The sequence below is a fragment of the Littorina saxatilis genome, linkage group LG8 (assembly GCF_037325665.1).
Source record: "Littorina saxatilis isolate snail1 linkage group LG8, US_GU_Lsax_2.0, whole genome shotgun sequence".
Classification (NCBI taxonomy): Eukaryota; Metazoa; Mollusca; class Gastropoda; order Littorinimorpha; family Littorinidae; genus Littorina; species Littorina saxatilis.
In genome coordinates this window covers 58,417,294-58,441,264 of record NC_090252.1, presented here as the reverse complement: position 1 = coordinate 58,441,264, position 23,971 = coordinate 58,417,294, and the positions used below count along the sequence as shown (strand labels likewise).

The window sequence follows — 23,971 nt, the reverse complement described above, 5'->3', positions numbered from 1 at the left end:
GTTAAAAACTTTTGGAGTCACCTAAACTCGATACACATGTGTATAGATGTTTGGGTCCACGGTGGCGCATTTCGCGTTGAAAAACTGTGTGTGTCGGTGTGTGTCAGCTTTTCATTGGAGTTTGCTTCGTTTCAATAGTGTGACGTCACGTCCTCTCTCGGAAAAGATGGCAGACTGCGTCAGTCAGTTTTCAATCGTCCACTCTCATGCACAGTTCTGAAGGTATTTCTGTAGAATTATTTGGTTATTTCTGAATACAGGAGAGCAGTATCATACCCTGACTTATATTTTGACCATGTTTATGCTTTTCTAACCCGGTGTTGTTTAGTATTGTCGGTGCTCCGGGGTTTTCTCTACTAGTCCACGTGGTGCGCGCCACTGTTTTTCTAGTCTTGTTTCTAAGATGGCTTTCAAAGCTAACTGTTGGAATGATGTCCACACTCAGAGTATATACACATAGTAAAACAACATGTGAAACGAAATCAAACAAGTGACCAGGAGAGGCGTTCGCTAAATGCAATATCTTGATGAGGAAAAGAATTAGAATGAACTGAACAACTTATCATAATGCAATTTGCAAAGTCAGCAAAGTTTCAGAGCAAAAGTATTCTGGATTCATGCTGAGGTCATTCGTGTTAACACTTCTTAAAGCGTTTCTATTATTGTTGCTGTAGTTGTTATTTTCATTATATAACCCTTGGGGAGGGTCTGATGCTCCCAATAGGCTGTCTGTGAAGGGATACTTATTTCTCTCTCTTCCTCTGCTAAGAGATTTTAACAAATCTCGGAAGAAAGTCTCTGCTGACTTTCAATTGTTTCTTTCACAATTTCTGATGCAGAACTGTCAACATGGCGAAGACAGGACTCACAGCAAGGGCCCTGTTTGACCATCTGAGAAATGAGTAAGCATCTTCACAAGTTCATGTTTGTTTTTGCTAACTGTAGGTTACTTCTATTTTTGTTAATTGTTTGAATTTAAATCTTGTTCTCTGAATAAAACGCGAAGGCTTGCAAAGCAGAAGTCATGAACACTGTCAAATCTGTATAGTTCACTTTAAATATTGAATACACTTAAAGTTAAAGTGATTATGCAGTGTCAATTTATTCAAGACCAAAACAGAACATTTAAAAAAATCCCTTGGTCAGATTTCAAATACTAATGATAACTACAGGGGTGTACCATATCTTTTTGAGACACCAGCCAGACGGGCCTAAAATGCTAGCGCTATATGATCACACAAACGATTGCCTCATATGGTATAATTATGTTCTGCCAATTCAGTTTAAAAAACAAAATAAGTGGGTCTCCACACTAGAGATACCAGCAGGCATGAGCAAGTTCCAACATTTTCACTCGCCTTGTGGGCTAGTTAATTTTGAAATTCACTCGCCCACAAAAATAAATTACCAAAGGCAAAGAACAAAACGATTCCATTCATTCAAACGTGGTGAAAGGCGAACAAGTCTTTGCAAGCGCCTGTACTTATTGCATCAGCTGTTGAGTGACATGAGCATGCTGGTCTTGCGTTAGCTAGTGCATAACGTGTCCCCCCCTCGGTGTCTTCGACCTTTTTGTTTGAGGTTACCCATTTTTGTGTGTTTTGTTGGTGAGACTTTGATGTTTTGTGTGCACGTATGTTTTCTGGCTTAAATTTGTCCATACCAACAACGAATGGCTTTTTACTCTCTTAGAAGCGCCATGCATTTCGCAAGCAGTACACATGACGTGTTTTTTCTCCCGACCATAGCTTAGCCAGTCTCTCTGCTAACCAGAGTTAGATTGTGTCCAGTCTGCCTCGAAGGTACGCTTCCTCTGTCCGGAGTCATACTTTTTCAGTCTGTCGGACTCCGTTCCTTCTGGTTTGGCTTTTTTTCTTTGGGGGCTGGCACTCATCCAAGTATGTCCACATGTTTACAGGTGCGTTGACAATTCTGATTGGTTAAAATCGTTTCCACAGAAAGTCCTGATAACCCCGAAATCCGGTTCTGGTTATTCTGATTGGTTCATGGTCACACAAGAGAATTTCCCGATCAGCTCAAACTGGAGCTCCGAACGGATCACATCCAATATTTTAGCAGTCATAGAGTGACGACAATGTGCTTCACAACAGACAATCGTCACTCGGAAAATGATACCACAGACCCAAAGTTTTCACTCGCCAAGTGGGCGATCATTATAAGACTTTCTATTCACCCACACTCATTTCTGGTCACCTGTGGCGATTGGGCGACCGATCTTGCTCATGCCTGGACCCAACATTTTCACTCCCGAAGTGGGCGATCATTATAAGATGTGAATGCCCCTGCTAAGGAGCCTTCTGTGTATTTAGATTCTTTTTGTTTTGCTTGTGTTTTTTAGTCATGCTTCTAGCTTGACTCGCATGCGACTTTCCGTGGTGGTGGCTTCCCCTCTCTTTTCTTTCACTTTTCTTTCCTTATCTCACTTTTGCCCCTATTTGTTCCTATCTTGCAGCCACCTCTGTAGGTTCGCGTGCGGGTCTAGCTTGCTCTTTTTCTTCTAGTTTTTCTTTATTAAGTATGAGCGTCCTGGTACGACCTTTGTTTCTGGTGTACTGACTTTAAATATTGTAACGAACTAATTTATAAACAAGGTAGTGTGGCCGGCGTTTTTCTGATTTTAATTTCATGTGCCTGTATGGCTCACGCTGGACAGCCTATGGAGTTTTTCCCCGGAGAGCACGGGACGCATGTTTTGCAACAGTAATATTGTAGTAACGCGCAGTATTTTTAGTTCACCTCTGTGGTGGATAGCCTGTATTCGTCGTCACTTACTGGGAAGCCGTTCACGGAACAAGATGTTTTAGTATAGATAGATTTTTTTGCTCTGTTCCGGGGCCCAGTTTCTTCTGCCAGCCTCCAGTTTTGTTTTAAGTTATTTTGTAGTTCAGGTTCAGTTGCTCGCCTTGAGTCTGTTTTAGATTATTGATGCTGTCAAAGGCGAGTATCCATTTCTGACTATGTTTCTTTTATTTACCGAATTCGTGTAATTTTCGTTTCGAATCTTTGTTTGTTATGACTTTCTGTCCGTTTCTTTGTCTTCTGTCCGTTTCTGTGTCTTCTGTCCGTTTCTTTGTCTTCTGTCCGTTTCTGTGTCTTCTGTCCGTTTCTTTGTCTTCTGTCCGTTTCTGTGTCTTCTTTCCGTCTCTGTGTCTTCTGTCCGTTTCTTTGTCTTCTTTCCGTCTCTGTGTCTTCTGTCCGTTTCTTTGTCTTCTGTCCGTTTCTGTGTCTTCTGTCCGTTTCTTTGTCTTCTGTCCGTTTCTGTGTCTTCTGTCCGTCTCTGTGTCTTCTGTCCGTTTCTTTGTCTTCTTTCCGTTTCTGTGTCCTACGTTTATTCTATGTAGGGTTTTTCTAACATATTTTTGTCTTGGTGATTTTTTATTGATTTGCCGCCATCTTGTTTCGGCCGCCATTTTGTCGTCCATCTTTGATGTTTATGTTTTTAGGACACCTTTGATGTTTATGTTTTTAGGACACCTTTGATGTTTAGTTTGATGTTTCGAATTCTAAGTTTAGTTTTTTCTTTTCTATCAGTTTCCACCGCTCCGCGCTTCTCGCTTCACGCTTCTCGCTTCTCGCTCCGCGCTTCTCGCTCCATGCTCCACGCTTCACACTCTACTGTTCTGCACTCTCACTCAAACTAGTCCTTTCTACTTCACATTTTAGCTTTAATTCACTTTCTAAACTTAGATTAGTTTTTCCGCCACGCTCCTATATAGGTTACTTAGCCTCTCCATAGATTTATGTTTTAGCCTTTTATATATTGATATTATGAGCTGATTCCGAATTACTATGACATCGACAAGTATTCACAATAAACTTTAATTAATTTTCCAATTCTAGTGTTCGTTTTGTTTTGTGAGCGCGTCGGTTCTTTATAGCACCAAAATTACATCCTCCAGAATTTATATAAGCCATCACAAAATCTTACAGCTACTCAAGGGCAAGCACAGTGGAAACTCTGATATTTTTTGGAACATTTTGGATTGTTTTCGACAAAGAACTTTATGAACTTTTGTAGGCCTGTGATTAGGGCCACTGACTTTTGAACTTCTTATCCTTACGAATCTTGTGAAGAGATCATGAACCTTTTGTCTTAAAGGAACTGTGTTTCGTATCTAGCGAACAATATTTTAATTTATTTTTGTCGGGCCCAGAGCAGAGCAACTTAGGCATTATTTTAGGTTTGTTGACCATAGCATTGCACACTTCGTACTAAGTATTTCCTTCCCCTCTAGTGAGTGACCCGAGGTGTGCCGTTTTGAATTTTGTTTCTCTATATTTCGCAAGTCTTTGTTAACCTCTACGTTTTCACTTGACTTAAAGTATGGATGAGAAATTACCTTCTCATGAGAGTGCCGAGCTATCCCCTTACACTTTGAAGTTAGAAAGGGATGAACATTTTGCTTCGGACACTGATAGTCGTAAGAATGAAGGCGACCATGATGGCGCTCAGGACGAGCCTCTAGCTGAACCCACTCAGACCCAAGACACTTTGAATTCAGATAACTTTCCCTCTCAAGCTGAACATTCTCCTACACAGGAAGGTTTAGGAACTGAGCCCTCCCAACAGGCTGCAAGTGCAGAGCATCTCGCTCAACGAAGTAGAGAAGAAAGAGGCCCCGCCATTGTTAGGGCTAGACTTAATGCTGAGGTGAGGGAACTGTCAGACAAGTACTGGGCCATAAGCCGAGCTCATAAGAATATGATCAGCGAGTTGTGCACAGCCTTTAGGGAAACACCAGACAAAAGGAGAGTCCTTAAAGTTCATAAGATACTCCTCTGTGAGCACCTAGACGAGCTAAATGTAGCGAACTCGAGGCTTTGTCAAGTGGCTGAAAGTGATGTAGCTATAGAAGAGGATTTGAGCGATATGCACATGCAAACGGAGACACTCAAAGAACAATACCGCAGTCTCTTTCCCAAGTTAGACCCGTACGCCTCCAGCTCGGACTTGACTTCCACAGTCGCTTCTGGAGGTGCTAGAGAGGTTTCTCTAGATGCTTCTTTGGCGGTTAGCGCAGCGAGATTTAGGTCCCAGCAAATGGTCGCAGATGAAAGGGCCAGACAAGAAGAGACTCTTTTGCTTTTAGAGGAGAAGGCTTCTAGGACCATAGCTTTAGCTGCTGAGAAGAAGGCAGAGATGGAAAGAGAGAAGGCAGAGATGGAAAGAGAGTGCGCTCGTTTAGAGAGAGTAGCTCAAGATGAAAGGTTAGCTTTGAAGAAAAAAGAAAAGGAAGTTAAGACTGCACTAGAGAGGGTGGAGAGAGAAGGCAAGATGCAAGAAGAGCATGACGTTTTTAAGATCCTTAAAACTGACATAGAAGACCAGCAAAGGGCTAGAGAAAGATTCATGCCCCAACTACCTCGTGACAGCCCCATTGATAGGTACCTAGGTACTCACAACACCCTGCATGTAGGTACACACATAGAGAGCATAGGAGATGTGGCGGTAGGGTATGATAGGCACACACAGCACACACAAGATACATATAAGCCTGCGACAGCCGACACCTACGCCCGCCCGCGTCACCAGCCGGGAACCAACACCCTCGTCTCTGGGCAACATCAGCCTGCGGCAGCCAAGCCTGGACTCCCGCCACTTCAGAAGCCCACCCCTTCGCATCTCCAGTCGGCCGCCAAGGATATCCGCGACACTCTTCGAGGCATCTCCAGGACCCTTGCCCAACCTGTCTCCGCTTTTCACCCACTTCCAGCAGCGGTCACAGCCACGGCTCCTACCACTACGACGATGACTACAGCCACCACGATGACGACAAGAGTCGGAGGCCAATTCGCGACCTCCTTTCGGCCTCAGTTTGTCAAAGCTGAGATTCCAAGCCACGAAGATCGTCCTCGCCAGATCTACGCGCCTTCCCGTTTCCCTCACAAATCCCTCAATCCATCAGCGAGACCTTTTCCCGGGCCTTTCCCTGGTCCTTTTCCTGCCATGACCTCCCGAGAGTCTCCGACCTATGTGCCAAACTTTGCATATGGGCCTTCTGTCATGCATCCTCCCATGCAAACGCAGCAATATGACCACGCTGCAAGCTTTGCTCCTGACACTGACTACACACAGCATGGTTTTCAAGAGGCTCCGGTCACGAGCCCTTCAGACGTCTACTACGGGCAAGATGCATACCTTCCTCAGATGCAAGGCCAGCCAGCGCTCTCCGAGGGTTCTGCCCTAGCTCGTACTCTAGCTGAGGCTCTCCTGATCAACAGGTTACCGACGCAGGAGCCCACTACGTTTTCAGGAGATCCTTTGACGTACCCTCTCTGGAGGTCCTCATTCACTCTTTTGATTGAGCGGCAGGGCGTTTCTGCAGAGGAAAAGCTCCTCTACTTGGAGAAGTACTTGGACGGTCCGGCGAAGGATGCGGTCAAGGGACTCTTTCTGATCAGGGATGCCCAGGCCTATCAGCAGGCCCTTCAGACGCTGGAGGAAAGATTCGGCAGTTCTTTCGTCGTTGCCAGAGCCTTCCGAGAGAAACTAGATGCATGGCCGGTAATCAAACCCAAAGATGGACAAGCCCTCCGCGCCTTCTCGGACTTTCTTGGACAATGCCTTGTGGCGAGCCGAGTGATAGGTCAGCTACAGAATCTAGAAGACCAAGCCTATCACAAGACACTCATGAGCAAGCTTCCAGATTGGTTGGTGAGAAACTGGGTGCGGAAAGTAAACAAGACCAAGAACGAGAAGAAACGCTACCCTACCTTTGAGGAGTTGTCAGCTTTCATCAAGACAGAGGCAGACATCCTTTGCGAGCCCCTTTTCTCCTCCAGCAAATCTGCCGCCTCTTCCACCTCACAGACCGCCAGTTCAGCAGTCCCCAAGAAAACATCGTACAGTACGGATTGTTCTATGACATCTGCATGTCAAGAGTGTGACAGATGTCAGCACCACGCTAAAACTGTCCTGAGTACGAACTGCGACGAAGTCTGTCCCTTTTGTACCGTTCGTTTTCCGACCAGCTCTTCTTCTCATCCTCTACTCAGATGCCAGAGGTTCGATGAGATTCCCGTTGAGGACAGGAAACACTTCATGTACGAAACGTCCTTGTGCTTCTCCTGTGCCAGAAAGACTGACCATAGAAGTGTAGACTGCACTACCAGGGCGATATGTGACAAGTGCCAAGGCCCACATCTCACTATGCTGCATGGAGCGCCTAGCTACAGGAAGAAGTTTCCCAATCAGCAACGGAATGCACGGGGACCGCCAGATTCTTCAAGGTTTGTCTGTATCAGTCAAGATGCCCGTGTTTCTGCCTCTGGATCAGCATTCGCGACGACCAACAAGTCAGACAGACCAGTCAGAGCTACCATGATTGTTCCGGTCAGAGTTTCGACGAAAGAGAATCCCACGGTAGAGCATACGACATACGCGCTGCTTGACACCATGTCTTGCATCTCCTTCGTTACTGAATCTTTGAGTGACAAGCTGAACACTCATTCTGAGCCAGCATCATTGAGGCTGAACACTATGACTTCTCAGAACACTCATATCGAATGTCAGAGAGTGACCGGATTGTGTGTAACGTTGCTGTCGGAGATGTCGTCGTGCTACGTGACGAAGCCGTATGCAGAGCAGATTGGCCTCTTGGACTCGTGACGGAGGTTCGCCCCAGCGACGATGGACTCGTGCGAACCTGCAAGCTGAAGACTGTCAAGGTCACCTCGAAGACGAGCCATTCCACTTTCTACTACTGGCGCCCCATCTCTAAGCTGACCGTGCTGGTGAAGGCAGACCCGGACACTCAATGACTTTCCCAGTGAACTTTACTGTTTTCGACAGACCGTTTGTGCATGTTTTGGTCTGACGTAATCCGTTCGCCTTTTTGACAGGTGGCGCTGTTTTGATTTGGGGAGAAAGTTTCGTCTTAATGCAAATATTTTTTGTGACTTTGTGGTTTCTCTCCATTTTGTATATATATATATGTTTTTGGTTCCGCATTTTGGAACGAAAGCTCTTGACAGAGGCAAGCGCTTAATGAATCGGTTTGTTTAGTCCTTCCCGCGTGCGGATGCCTGTGCTTATGATTAAGACGACTGAAGATGTTATTCTTTTGTATTTTGTAGGTTGCGACTACAGTCTTTTATACTGAGTTGCGGGTTATGTAAAGGTGTAAGAATAATGTTGACACGATATGTTGACAGTGACGGACCGACGAAATATGATGTTACATTTGTTGAAAGAACACGTGTGATTTTTTAGATTGAGACTCATTGAGAGTGCGTTTCGAACAGCTACGTTTTGGATAATGCCGAAAGGATTCTGTAACGTTTCGGATTTTTTTGTATTTTGAACCACGTATGAGAGTGCGTTTCGAACAGCTACGTTTTGGATAATGCCAAAAGGATTCTGTAATGTTTCGGATTTTGTTTTTGAACCATGCATGTATTCGATGATTTTTGTTGATTTTTTATGTCGACTTTTGTAAAGACTAAGATGTCTTCGAGGGGGGAATGTGAATGCCCCTGCTAAGGAGCCTTCTGTGTATTTAGATTCTTTTTGTTTTGCTTGTGTTTTTTAGTCATGCTTCTAGCTTGACTCGCATGCGACTTTCCGTGGTGGTGGCTTCCCCTCTCTTTTCTTTCACTTTTCTTTCCTTATCTCACTTTTGCCCCTATTTGTTCCCATCTTGCAGCCACCTCTGTAGGTTCGCGTGCGGGTCTAGCTCGCTCTTTATCCTCTAGTTTTCTTTATTAAGTATGAGCGTCCTGGTACGACCTTTGTTTTTGTTGTACTGACGTTTAATATTGTAACGAACAAATTTATAAACAAGGTAGTGTGGCCGGCGTTTTTCTGATATTAATTTCATGTGCCTGTATGACTCACGCTGGTCAGCCTATGGAGTTTTTCCCCGGAGAGCACGGGACGCATGTTTTGCAACAGTAATATTGTTGTAACGCGCAGTATTTTTAGTTCACCTCTGTGGTGGATAGCCTGTATTCGTCGTCACTTACTGGGAAGCCGTTCACGGAACAAGATGTTTTAGTATAGATAGATTTTTTTGCTCTGTTCCGGGGCCCAGTGTTTTCTGCCAGCCTCCAGTTTTGTTTTAAGTTATTTTGTAGTTCAGGTTCAGTTGCTCGCCTTGAGTCTGTTTTAGATTATTGATGCTGTCAAAGGCGAGTATCCATTTTGACTATGTTTCTTTTATTTACCGAATTCGTGTAATTTTCCTTTCGAATCTTTGTTTGTTATGACTTTCTGTCCGTTTCTTTGTCTTCTGTCCGTTTCTGTGTCTTCTGTCCGTTTCTTTGTCTTCTGTCCGTTTCTGTGTCTTCTGTCCGTTTCTTTGTCTTCTGTCCGTTTCTGTGTCTTCTTTCCGTCTCTGTGTCTTCTGTCCGTTTCTTTGTCTTCTTTCCGTCTCTGTGTCTTCTTTCCGTTTCTTTGTCTTCTGTCCGTTTCTGTGTCTTCTGTCCGTTTCTTTGTCTTCTGTCCGTTTCTGTGTCTTTTTTTCCGTCTCTGTGTCTTCTGTCCGTTTCTTTGTCTTCTTTCCGTTTCTGTGTCCTACGTTTATTCTATGTAGGGTTTTTCTAACATATTTTTGTCTTGGTGATTTTTTATTTATTTGCCGCCATCTTGCTTCGGCCGCCATTTTGTCGTCCATCTTTGATGTTTATGTTTTTAGGACACCTTTGATGTTTATGTTTTTAGGACACCTTTGATGTTTAGTTTGATGTTTCGAATTCTAAGTTTAGTTTTTTCTTTCTATCAGTTTCCACCGCTCCGCGCTTCTCGCTTCACGCTTCTCGCTTCTCACTCCGCGCTTCTCGCTCCATGCTCCACGCTTCACACTCTACTGTTCTGCACTCTCACTCAAGCTAGTCCTTTCTACTTCACATTTTAGCTTTAATTCACTTTCTAAACTTAGATTAGTTTTTCCGCCACGCTCCTATATAGGTTACTTAGCCTCTCCATAGATTTATGTTTTAGCCTTTTATATATTGATATTATGAGCTGATTCCGAATTACTATGACATCGACAAGTATTCACAATAAACTTTAATTAATTTTCCAATTCTAGTGTTCGTTTTGTTTTGTGAGCGCGTCGGTTCTTTATAGCACCAAAATTACATCCTCCAGAATTTATATAAGCCATCACAAAATCTTACAGCTACTCAAGGGCAAGCACATAAGACTTTCAGGGTTCGTACAGGTCATGGAAAACCTGGAAAGTCATGGAATTTGATTTTTAATTTTCCAGGCCTGGAAAGTCATGGAATTTCAATTCAAGTCATGGAAAGTCATGGAATTTAAAAAAATAAGAAAGAAAGAAAAATTAACCTTTAGCACGCCAGCGGCGATTTTCGTTGCCCACCCCCCTCCCCCTTGCCAGCCAGCAGCGATTTGCGTCTCCAGCACAAGGCTTGTTCGTATGACCAACTTCTCGTTCGTATTTGCATACGAGAATAACGGTATTTTTAACGGCACTTGAGCCAAAGCGAGGCTCACTTCCTTCCGTTATCTCGTCGTGTCATCTGCACTGCATTTGAGTCGGTTTCGTCGAAGTTTTCTGCTTTTGTTTTTGCATCAATAAAGTATTTTAGCGCTTCGACAAGCAAGATGGAGGATGATGAGTTTGAAACTTTCTTTCGAGTTGTTTCTTGACAACAAAAAGTATGCGGAATTGGAACGAATTACCGAGGAAGTTCTTCGCAATGAACTGTGTATTGCGGTGAAAAAAATGACAGTTCGTCAAGTCACAGTGACGGTTACGAAACGGAATTTACGAAAGTGCAGATGGATACAAACAGTGGCTGGTCCAGTTTAGTGAAATGACAGGACCAGCAAACATTACCGATAATCTGACTGCATAGCAAATGCCTGACTTGCTTGTCGAAGAGACACTGCGTAGAAACTGACTCAAATTCAGTGCAAAGCAAGCCAGTGTCAAAACTGGCAGTGACAAGACGTAAAAAGTTTGCGTGTTCGGAAATGGCGACCTGTGGATCTAGTCATGGAAAATGTTATTGAGGCTCATGGAAAGTCATGGAAAAGTCATGGAATTTTGTTTCTAAAAACCAGTGGGGACCCTGGACTTTCTACTCGCCCACACTCATTTCTGGTGGCAAGTGGGCGACCGATATTGCTCATCCATCGCGATATAACCTTCGTGGTTGAAAACGACGTTAAACACCAAATAAAGAAAGAAAGATATTGCTCATGCCTGATTACCAGTCGCGGGCGGGTATTGAGGTACAACTATGTAACTATTTATTTTAAGCAGTTGAACATTGTTTGTAGCCCATGATTGCTCTGAATATCATACTGTTTGTCATTTTGTTTGCTTTTGTGATTTTCAAAATATTAGACAACAATTACGGGCCGAGTATTTATTTTCTAGATGCTGAGGATATATTTTCCGCTACAGTGACATGTAATGGCATTGTTTCTATTTCTATTCTCAGGGGTGTGATCAACGTGGACAAGGCAGCTGCTCAGGTCGAGTCTGATGACCCAAATGAGGAAAGAGTACCTGGAATGGTATGTTACATTTTGCATACAGGAAGAAAGCTTTCTCCCACTATACCAGTGTCGCCCAAACATGCATTCGGCTCAGGGTGTGTGGGCGACACTGGTAGTGGGAGAAAGCTTTCTCCATGAAGCTTTCCTAATCTAAAAGACAATAAAATTGCAACCACTATGTGAACTGAAACGGGGGTTTCCGACAACTGAGAACAGAACTTCTTTTGCCATTTGTAAGGTTAATGATAACTTTATCATGCATGTTTACAACAGTTGCAGGGATGTCGTTAGGCGTTGGGCATCGGACATAGAACGATTAAAAGGCTCAAATGTCCGATTCACATAGCCACATGGTGGTCAAATGTCCTATCATTTTCAACTGAGCGCGGTCATTTTCCGACAAGAACTCCATTTCTTCGGACAGGGCGTTATTTGATAATTTTCCTTTTCTTCTTCTTCTTTGTTCATGGGCTTAGACTCCCACGTTCACTCATGTTTTTAGCACGAGTGGATTTTTACGTGTATGACCGTTTTTTACCCTGCCATTCAGGCAGCATACGCCGCCGATTTCGGGGGAATAATTATTTTCCTTTCATGATAGAAATCTTCAAAAGGCGACCGAACGCGCTAGCGTACAGGTGCACTGAAGTTTTGCAGTGCAGATCTTGCGTTTTCCGAACCGTTTGCGGTATGAGCCGTTTGTGTACACCCGTCTACAGCACACTAAAGTAAGGAGTACGGGAGCCCACTCCAACTGACCAAGTCTCGCGTCTGCTTTAATTTGCTTTGAGTGTCGCCGCTGAAACCTCCACAATCACGGAAAGTAAATTTTCGTCACTTGTAGATGGTGTCGGTACAGCAGGAAATTCCCGGTCTTTTAATAAGGTTACTATTTATGGCTCACACTGAGAAACTGGCAAACTTCTTCTGCGTTCGTGGGCTGAAACTCCCACGTACACTCGTGTTTTTTGCACGAGTGGAATTTTACATGTATGACCGTTTTTTAACCCCGCCATTTAGGCAACCATACGCCGTTTTCGGAGGAAGCATGCTGGGTATTTTCGTGTTTCTATAACCCACCAAACCCTGACATGGATTACAGGATCTTTTTTCGTGCGCACTTGGTCTTGTGCTTGCGTGTACACACGGGGGTGTTCGGACACCGAGGAGAGTCTGCACACAAAGTTGACTCTGAGAAATAAATCTCTCGCCGAACGTGGGGACGAACTCACGCTGACAGCGGTTAACTGGATACAAATCCAGTGCGCTACCGACTGAGCTACATCCCCGCCCTACTGGCAAACTGTTTAGTCGAATCTGTCAAGCAAAAAGCTGTCAGGAAATCATGCAGTTTGTGTGTCAATCAAAGTAAGAGTGCTGACGTTTTTGATTGCTTTTTAGTTGTTTTTGTTTTTTTTGTTTTGTGTGTGTCCTGTTTGAAACAAAAGTAATAAAACATACGCACACAATGTTGGTGCATATTCTGATATGTGTGTGTGTGCACTTGATTTTGTGTTTTGCACAACATTATAATGTCATATTAAAATGTCTGAAAGCAGTCAAATGTCCTATTGATACCGAATAGCTCAGGACATTTGTCCTATTGGTATGAATTTGTGGCAACATCCCTGCAGTTGCTGTTTTCAATTGTTTCATGTGTTGTTTCTGGATTGTTTATTTCAATTTTGGCACCATTGTGTTCAGGAAACTCTGTTCTTCCTCTTGTTTTGATGCCATTGTATAATTCAAATAATCAGACAACCACTGATAACAAAAAAGACTTTACTCGAACACAATCTGATTTAAGTCGAACAAACAACTGGTATGGACATGATAATGATAAATAAGCTACTCCACTAGCTAATATGCCGGCTGATGACTTTCAAAATGACACATAATGCTATAAAGCAGCACACAAGAAAACATATTTTATGAACATTTGAACCAAGTTATAGTACACAGTATGAAACATTTGGAATCAAAAGCTAAATCCTGTAACTAGTGTTAGTCCCAACTCACAGTCAGACAAAACGACAGACTGTGGGGCATGAGGACAATGACACATTACAAATCAGAGACAGCCAGATAGCAAAGATAAAGTGTGCCTTTGAAATCAATAAGACAACAGAGGACTTGCTTTTATTTCAGGTTGGGTGTGACGATTGGTCTACAAGTGGCTTCCATAGCGACGATGACAGTGAATCCCTGTTCTCCAGTGAAATTGAGGAATAAATCCTAGATGATAGTGACCCCAACTTTATCCCCCCAACTGACAGTGACATTGACTCAGATAATGATTCTGACTTAGTCTTCAAAGCTGTTCAGCAAGATCGTGTGAGTTGTATTTCAGAAAGTGAGGAGTCTCAAGACTCGGTAACATTTCCTGCGTTGGTTCAGAAATCTGCCCCCTTGACCGGTACATTAGACAACACACAGGATCCATCCGTTATAGTTCAGTGTGCAGGAGAGAAGAAAGCCTACTTTTGCGCATTCTGTAGCCGGCCTCAAAAGCGCCTTCCCAGACACCTGCTGACAATGCATGGAAACGAAGAGATTGTGATGGAGTACTCTAGTTGCAAAGATGAGAAAAAGAAGTCAGCATTGTTGACAAAGATCAGAAATTATGGAAACCACCGCCACAATGATGACGTGTTAGCAAGCGGCAAGGGAATCATAATTGTAATACACAGACCCACTGATTCAGAAAGGAATACACCTCATAGCTATGTCCCTTGTCCGGATTGCTATGGCTACTTCAGGAGATCATTGATGTACAGACACGCTTGCCCTTTGGCACCTGATGGTCAGAAAGTCAAGGGAACATCTCGAGTGAAAAAAGGTGAGAGTCTTCTCACTCATGCTCCAAATGATCGATTTTCAGAGTTTCAGAGCTCTTTCAGGGCAGGTTCCATTTCCTTGCTGGCCAGAACAGACCCTTTGATTGAAACATTTGCAAGAGCTGAGTTTCACAAAAATGGTCATGATCCGGATATTCACAACCACATCCGATCGAAGGTCAGAACTGTTGCAAAGTTACTGCTGGAAATGCGGACAGTTGTTGGAAGTCCCTTGTCCTTAACTGACTGCATCTCACCTGACAGGTATGAAGCACTGGTGGATGCCACAAAACGACTTGCTGGTTACGACGAGATAAAGCAGGAATTTAAAACGCCTTCCCTAGCCAAGAACGTTGGCATGTATATCAAGAAATGTGCCTTAATCCGCCAGTCTGACGCAATGCAAAGACTTAACACTGTGGAAGAACAGAAAGCTGTTCAGCTTGTGAAGCTTATTGAGTTGACCTGGAATCAAAGGATATCCCACCATGCACTGAGAACTCTGAGGAAAAGGAAGAGGAACTCGCCTAGCCTGATGCCTGTCACGTCTGATATTGTGCTTTTGTCAGGCAACCTTGAGGACAAAGCAAAACGATGTGCTGATATCTTGGAATCAGATCCAGAATCTTCCCACACACTGACAGAAAATTGGAGGGATCTGAACACTGTCACCTTGACTCAGATCATGATGTTCAACAGACGGCGCCAGGGAGAAGTGTCCAAAATGAAACTGACAGACTATACTCAGAACACAAAGACGTTGCATGATGAGGAGTTTGTAAAACATGCTTTTTCCCCCCTCGAACAAGCACTTTGCAGGCAGCTTACAAGGATAGAGATTCCTGGGAAAAGGGGGAGGACTGTTCCCGTCCTTTTGACGTCTGCAATGAAGCGTTCTCTTGAACTACTGGCATCCTCAAGGGAAAAAGTGGGCATCAACCCTGAGAATCCATATCTCTTCCCACGAATGAGCTTCAACTCACTTGGGCACCTGAGGGGATCTGACTGCCTGAGAGAAGAAGTGGCTGATTGTGGTGTGACGCACCCAGAGTTCATCACCACAACCAAGCTGAGGAAGCAAATAGCAACTATTTCCCAAGTGGTCAATCTGAAAGATCATGAATTAGATGTTTTGGCTGACTTCATGGGTCACGACGTACGAATACACAGGGAATTCTATCGCCTCCAACAACAGACGTAGCAGGTTGCAAAGGTCTCCAAGTTGCTGCTGGCACTGGAAAAGGGTGATCTCACAAGCATTCATGGGAAAACGCTGGATGACATCACAGTTTCCGCTGATGACGGTAAGAGTCAAATTCAACTACATACATACACAATGGAACGCCCCTTTTAAGATCCCCCAATATCAGACTCGCTCCCTTTTAAGATTTTCCCTTCATAACCTCTGTAAATTCACCTCCATTTTAAGACTCCCTCTTTGTTAAGATCTGCTTTTCTCCGATATTTGGAGGTCGTAAAAAGGGGGTTCAACGGTATTCAGTAATTTATCATAATTAACATGCAAAAACATTTGCAATGGTGTATGTGCAGTGACAATCCCATATTTCAGGGAATAATCAGAAAGGTGCAGTACATGCCTGTTATTTGATAACTATTTTTGCTTTGATGAAACGTAAGGTAACACTATTTTAACAAGTGCGACGAAGCTCAGACTGGGACTTAAAGGCACAGTAAGCCTCCCGTAAACCATCACAGATACTGTCAGGCTTTTACACAGTACAAACACCCTTCCATTTGAACGCTCACCGAACGGGAACATCTTAGGTGCCCTACGTAAAGAGCTAGCAATTTTCAAAGAATTTATTTTCGCATGGTTTATCTTACCCCTGAGCCATCGTTCGTTTCGCGACGCGCCGCCCGAACACAAGCGTTGACTGATCATGCCGTTGTCAGCACGGCGCCAGAATCCGTGCGTACGGTGCGTGAGTCACTTCGCCACACATCGCCATAATAGTAGCGTTGGAAGTGGAAAATACCACGCTGGGGATTTTCCATACGAAAACCCACGTGATAGGTTGAGAGGTCGGCTGCATTATCATACGCGACAAATAACTCCCAGAACAGTTGATTTCATTGGTTAGTTTGGATACTACAGGTCATTGACGGGACCAACCCATGCCTTAGTTTCATATTTAGGCCGTTCCAAAATGTCGCGAGTTGTCAGTGTTGTTGTTGCGAAGCGAAGCGGCGTGCAGAAGGAAGGCAGTGACTGTGTGTGCATCAAACAGTGTTGTTGTGATAGATGGATAAGTGAGTGATGAGGGTGAATGAGTTAGCCAAATCAAGAGCTCGAGGTGTCAATGCTACTTTGGCCAAAACCCAATGCAAGCGGACGGACGCGATTCTGGTGCCGGGAATGTTCTGTGGCCACATGGCTGTGGCGCTTTGTGTTGAGCCGTGCTTCGAAGTGTGGCACACAAAGAAGGATGTTCTCCGTGCATAAACCGAGTTCTAAACAAGTCATTTATACAAAAACTGTAAATACTGTGACAGCAAGTGTTTCTTTTCTTCTATGGATAAAACCCAACGCAATGGGACTCGATTCTGGTGCCTGGAATGTGGTGTGGCGTTTTGCGTTGAGCTGTGCTCTATGGCACTGTAAATACTGTGACAGCAAGTGTTTCTTTTCTTCTACATGGATATATTCATCATAGTCATCACCCAGTCATCTCATTGTATCATTCAGGTTAGTAAATTCTTTTTTGAGTATTCACTAACAACATTTTGTGCATATTTTCAAACATGTCTGTAGTATTTATGTGGTGCCTCTGGACTTTTTTTATTTAAATTGTTGACATTTTCAATAGCATACCACACAAACACAACAAGCCTTTTGACAAATACAAAGTACATTTCTGAAACAATGAAAGATCTTTCTTTAATTGTGTGCAAAAAGTAAGTCTCCACATGTACTAGTTTTTTTACAATATTTTTTTCAAAATACAATATTTTTTTCAAAATTTTCCAATTTTGGTTGTCAGCAGGCTATTTATTGACATTTTCAATAGCATACCACACAAACACAACAAGCCTTTTGACAAATACAAAGTACATTTCTGAAACAATGAAAAATCTTTCTTTAATTGTGTGCAAAAAGTAAATAGCCACATGTACTAGTTTTTTTACAATATTTTTTTCAAAATACAATATTTTTTTCAAAATGTCCCAATTTTGGTTGTCAGCAGGCTATTTATATGCTTTGGCGCATGCGTTCTGAGTGTATAGTCATGTCATAGGGTGGACGTGTTGAAAGAGTCAGTCCACCACGATGGGTTATATCAGGGAGGTGCTGCTTTGACATTTAACGTGCGCCACACACAAGACAGAAGTCGCAGCTCAGGCTTCACGTTTCACCCAGTCACATTATTCTGACACCGGACCAACCAGTCCTAGCACTAACCCCATAATACCAGACGCCAGGCGGAGCAGCAACTAGATTGCCTATTTTAAAGTCTTAGGTATGACCCAGCCGGGATTCGAACCCACGACCTCCTGCTCACTGAGCGGACGCCTTACCACTAGGCCACCGTGTTGCGGTTGAGCTTATCTGCAATTGCACGTTATTATGTACCTCTGAATCTGTACGAAACAAATGGCTGTGATTCACAAGAACTCTAGCGATGGCTTTTGACTGATCAGAGGAACTGGCGATAGGCATAAACCGTCGTCTGCTACGAGAGCCACGACCTTTGCGTGACCCTGCTTCCGGGCTTTTCTTTTTTCAAACTTTTAAAACTTCGAATTGTACTGATCTTGTCTTGATGAAAAAAGAATTCTTTTATGATTTGAGAATGTTTGTGTAACAAGCTGTCAATTTATCATTTTGATTTTAAAAGTTAGGTCAAGTGCCAAAACGAGGCGTCCGATTGTCAAAGAATAATTTGAAAATTGCTCGCACCTAGGATGTTCCTGTTCGGTGAGCGTTCAAATGGAAGGGTGTTTCTACTGTGTGTAAAAGCCTGACGGTATCTTTGATGGTTTACGAGAGGCTTACTCAGTTACTGTGCCTTTAAACTAGTTACATGATTGAGCTTTTGATTCTAAATGTATCACTCATACTGTGTCAAATTATACAGTGGCATCAAGACAAGAGGAAGAACAGAGTTTCCTGAACACAATGGTGCCAAAATCAAAATAAACAATCCGGAAAAAAATCATGAAGCAATTGAAAACAGCAATGTTGTAAACATGCACGATACAGTTGACATTGACCTTACAATTGGTAAAACAAAGAAGTTGTCGAAACCATTATCTTTTCAGTTCACATAATGATTGTGATTTCATTGTCTTTTATATTATATCACTGTCAGATTGTATGTGTATGAAGAAGGACGCTCAGCTGTAGAGAGAAAGAAAGAAAGAAGAGAAAAGGAAGAGGAAAAAAAAGAAAAAAAAAAAAAAAGAGAAAAAAAAAAAAAAAAAGGGTTTCATTCTTTTCATTTATTTTTCAGCTTGAAGCGGATTGCATACAACTGAGGCAAAAAAAAAAAAAACAGAAAAAAAAAAAAAAAAAAAAAAAAAAAAAACAGGAGTTTATTCTTCACTTAGCTTCGGTCGAACCGGTGTGCAATGGGTGCTCTCTCTCTCTCTCTCTCTCTCTCTCTCTCTCTCTCTCTCTCTCTCTCTCTCTCTCTCTCTCTCTCTCTCTCTCTCTCTCTCTCTCTCTCTCTCTCTCTCTCTCTCTCTCTCTCTCTCTCTCTCTCTCTCTCTCCCTCTCTCTCTCTCTCTCTTCTGCCTATCTCTCTGTTATTTTCATAGTAACACATGTTACAAACCCAACATGCGAAACGAATATAAACTCTATCAACATCTTGCCGAGTCTATGAACAGAAATTCGTCATTTGACCATTGCACATCATAGCTCCTACTCCATGGTGATGAAAGGATTACTTCTGGTTTGTAGACACGGTAAAATGTCATGTTGTGAACAAAGGGCTATTCGAGGATGATCTACTAGATTGATAGTTATCTCAGAACCTGATACACCCGTTTACAAGTGTTTATGTGCTTTTAATATTGGTCTGGACGAATTCGCCGGATAGCTCGTCGCAGCATATCCCCCAGGGAAATTGGACTCCGTTTACCTCGTCCGCTGCTTAGCTCGTCGGCCGGTTAGCTCGTCGCGAATTTTTCGGTCCCGAGAGGGACGAGCTAAGCGGAGACGACTGTATTTGCATACCGTGCAAAAGGAACGAGTTGGGGAGTGGATCATCCCTGAAAGAGTGTGTTTGATTGTGTTGCATTGATTTGATATTATCATTATGACTGACATGAGGTGGTGATGTGATGACTAACACTTGTGGTTGTATGAATTGGGTAACACCGGGTTTGAAGAGGCTGCTCTACAGGAAGGGGGAGGCGTTCAAGAGCGGTGACCGCGACGAGGTGAAGGCTGTCCAGCGGCAACTTACCAGGCAGATCAGAGAGGACAAACGTTGCTTCGTGACCAAGCTGGAGAATAACTTTAAGCGGGGCTCACACACGGGCGAAGCAAGCGGAGCAAGAGCGGAGCGGAGCAAGGAAATTGTCTCCGCTCTCCACCTGCCCTCTCACACACACGCTCCGATCTTGCTCCAGTAGGGGATTCCCCTATGATATGACATAGTTTCTCTACTCGCGCTGCCCGTTATTTGACACAGACATCAACACTAAATTCACGTGAAAACTGTAGTGACTCCAATGTGTTGGCAAGTGGTGACCCATTTTGTGGTTATTCGGCAAACTTGCGCGCAAAAGAGCACGGTTTTAAAACACAGTCTAGTTAAGTCGCCGCGCAAGATCTAGATAGGCTTCTTTCGATGCCGAACGATTCAACAAGGGAAGCAACTCACATATTATTTCCGGAGAAAGTGATGAGTGCGCTGATTGGCTGCTCCGTTGCACCAGAGGCAAAAATAGAAACGTGTCCTAGTCCTTGCTCCGCACCGCACACACCACTTTCTCCACTCCTGCAACGGAAGTAGCGTCATCTCTCCGCCTGGTGCAGCATACTCCACCCTTGCTCCGCTTGCTCCGCCTGTGTGTGAGCCCCCCTTTAGAGAGGGCAACCCCAGGCAGTACTGGCAGGACGTCCAGACCATCACCGGCTACAAGCCGAAGAAAGTCCCACTCAAGACGACGGATGAGGCGAAGCTGGCAGGAGAGCTGAATGCCCGGTTCGATCAGTGTGACTTCAGCGAAGAACAACGGAAAGTCATAAAGGAGGTGCTCAGCCGCCCGTCCACGCCCATCACCATCACCACCGACGAAGTCCAGTCGACCTTCAAGAAGGTCAAAGCACGCAGTGCTGCAGGCCCAGACAACATCACTGGCAGGCTTCTACGGGAATGCGGAGACTCCCTTGCCCCTGTCTACCGCGAGCTCTTCCAGAGGTCCTTCGACGAACATTCCATCCATGCAATCTGGAGGAGCTCCATCATTGTTCCTGTGCCTAAGAAGCCCAATCCCTCGACACTGAACGACTACAGGCCCGTAGCGCTCACCTCCATCCCCTTCAAGTGCGCTGAGAAGTTGGTCCTTCGGAGGCTGAGGCTTAGCGCTTCAACATTAGAAGAGGCGGTTCGTCCTGAACTGCGAGAGCAGTTTTACAAAGTGTATAACCAATGGTTCCCTGCACAAGCTTGTGACCAACACGAGGCAGCCTTCCAAAACACCCGTTTAGCTAACGCCCCATGGGACGCGACTCTCTGTCAGGCCTGTACAGCGCGTGTCCACTATGACAAACGAACACCCGGTCTCTTTAAAACCGAATACCAAGGAAATGCGTTTATTGGTTTGTGTTCTAAAACCTACTTTTGTGAGGGAGACAGTGGGAGTAAATCTAGTTCAAAAGGCTTAAACAAAAACAAAAACAAACTGACAAAAGAGTCTTACCAACAGGTGCTTCTAACGCAAGAAAGTGGTGGTGGTACAAACACTGGTTTCAAGACAGACGGAAAGTCTATGTTCACGTATTCCCAAACCAGAAAGTCACTCTCGTTTTTCTACATCAAGCGTGTGATCGCTTCTGATGGGGTTTCAACCCTACCTACACCCGTCTAACGGGTCTCTTTCTTTTTTGACTGTGATACCCCTCTAATGGGTCTCTTTCTTTTTTTGACTGTGATACCGCCACCTGTGATATGGTTAACATTCCAAAGCCAAACAACTTTGTCTTTTTTGTAAATAAATTTGTTAAGCCGTGTTTTGCTTCTGTAAATAATGCTCGTATTGTTTAATCCCACAAAACCCCCAATGTGGCTTTGACATACCTTGTCAAAACGGTCCCAAGCCCGTGAAAACACAGAGGGAGGGTCAATTACTGTCATTACTCCAACCGCGATAAGCATCCACCTGCGTTAAGCACCAATAAAACAAGAAGGGCAAAGCCCATACGACTCACATGCTTTACACATTTTTCCTACCAAAATACATGTGACCTTGACCCATCCAAGGTCATGCAACACAAAGCTGTTAATTCAAGACATAGGAAGTACAATGGTGCTTATTGGCTCTTTCTACCATGAGATATGGTCACTGTTAGTGGTTCACTACCTTATTTTGGTCACATTTCATAAGGGTCAAAGTGACCTTGACCTTGATCATATGTGACCAAATGTGTCTCATGATGAAAGCATAACATGTGCCCCACATAATTTTTAAGTTTGAAACAGTTATCTTCCATAGTTCAATGTCAAGGTCACTTCAAAATATGTATACAATCCAACTTTGAAGAGCTCCTTTGACCTTGACCTTGAAGCAAGGTAAACCACACTGGTATCAAAAGATGGGGCTTACTTTGCCCTATATATCATATATAGGTGAGGTATTGAATCTCACAAACTTCAGAGAAAATGGAAAAAATGTGAAAAATAGCTGGTTTTTTGGCAACATTTATGGCCTCTGCGACCTTGACCTTGAAGCAAGGTCAAGATGCTATGTATGTTTTTTGGGCCTTGTCATCATACACCATCTTGCCAAATTTGGTACCGATAGACTGAATAGTGTCCAAGAAATATCCAACGTTAAAGTTTTCCGGACGGACGTCCGGACGGACGGACGGACGGACGGACGACTCGGGTGAGTACATAGACTCACTTTTGCTTCGCATGTGAGTCAAAAAAGGCCGGGGAGCAGTAATCCTGTCATTACCCCAGCTGGAGTGGTCATTAGTACCGAGCAACAGGTACAGGCACATGAAATCACATGACAAAAGATAAAACGCAATAAACCGTTTAAACACAATCCCTCTTTACCACTACTTAAACACAGGCACCTTAACCTATAACCTTATGGACCCTACCTCTGCGGATTTTGGGGGCCCTGCGGAGGGCCGGTTCGTGCGCGATACCTACTACTCGTGTCATCCATCGGCAAAGGAGTTGTAGTTCAAGCCGTGGCGTTCGATGACCAGGGAGAGGGGTTGGGTGTACAGGGTGAAAAGGACAGGGCCGTGGACAGACCCTTGTGGGACGCCGAAGCGGACAGGGACAGGCTGAGAAGAGAACGAATCAGTGGTGACATAGCTTTAGAGTAAAGGATTTAGAGTGTTGTTTTGGGTTGTTCTAGTTCTAGAGAGAAATACAATGGAAGTTTTGTATTTGAAGGTAAACCCCCGCTTTCCCACACATTCCCCTCACCATCTTATGGAAATAAAGAACCTGGTAATTTAAGTTAACTTGTGTCAGTTGCTGTGAGTGTTTGAGCTTGGTGAGAAAGGGGCACTCTGTATTATTTGACCCCGTGATCAGAGTAAAGTACATTTGGCACTCGGTTACATTTGCATAGGTAAAATGACCGGTTTTTTGTACCTGACACCCCTCCGAGTTGAATTTGTTTTGACCTTGTGATGTTGTAGGCTGGGCCTGCTCTATTCGCCGGTGTTTGTTGAACAGAACAGACGTGTTGTCTAGTGGGCTGACATTTCTGCAGCGCTGTTTTGCGTGGCGTGTCTACTGCGGGGAGGATAACAGCAATGTAAATTTTCTGTGACGGGTATGTTGTTCATATGCTATTCTAGATCTTTTTGTACAATGGGTACAACAACATTAAAGTATGCGGGTTGTGACATGCTTTGGGAGGATTTATTTGAATGTTCAAGTAGATTGTTTTGTGAGTCGAATCGGAATGTTTGGGAAAATTGTTTTGTTTATTGAATGTTTCAGAAAACAGTTTGAGTGTTTGAAAGAACTGTATTGTAGGTATGTTATTTAGAAGGAATGATGTGTTGTGTTGTTGTTAGAGGATTTAGTGTGTGGTGGTTGAAATTGTTGAGTTGTCTATGTATGCTTACGGCGTGCATTCTGTGTTTTACAGAGTGGGCGGAATGTGCGATGGGGTTTTGTTAGATTGGTTCAGTTAGATTTTGTAGACGGGGCACAATCAAACTATCAATAATGTAACGGATGGTGGCTATTTTAATACTTTCAAAGCACTGATGAAAATTAGGCTACAAGACTAATTTGTCCAAACCTGGCATTCAGAAATAAATAACAATGAGTTTTATTATAATTATAGAATGTATAAAGAGAATTTTGAGTTTGAAAAGTACTTGTCCATCCTGCCGGTTAATTTAGCAAACGCTGTTTTAAAATTTAGAACACTGAATCATAAATTGCCTATACAAAAAGGTAGGACTCTT

The 23,971-nt window shown here is 43.7% G+C and overlaps 2 long non-coding RNA genes across 2 annotated transcripts in view; one reads left to right on the top strand and one right to left on the bottom strand.

The window, feature by feature from the left end:
• Positions 1 to 23,971, bottom strand: part of LOC138973956 (uncharacterized) — a 50,456-nt gene that overhangs the window by 14,452 nt on the left and 12,033 nt on the right. The gene's annotated exons all lie outside the window — the stretch shown is intronic.
• Positions 708 to 14,423, top strand: LOC138972407 (uncharacterized). Its single transcript, XR_011457601.1, has 3 exons — positions 708 to 902; positions 11,437 to 11,512; positions 13,643 to 14,423. It is a non-coding gene; the product is annotated as an uncharacterized lncRNA (long non-coding RNA).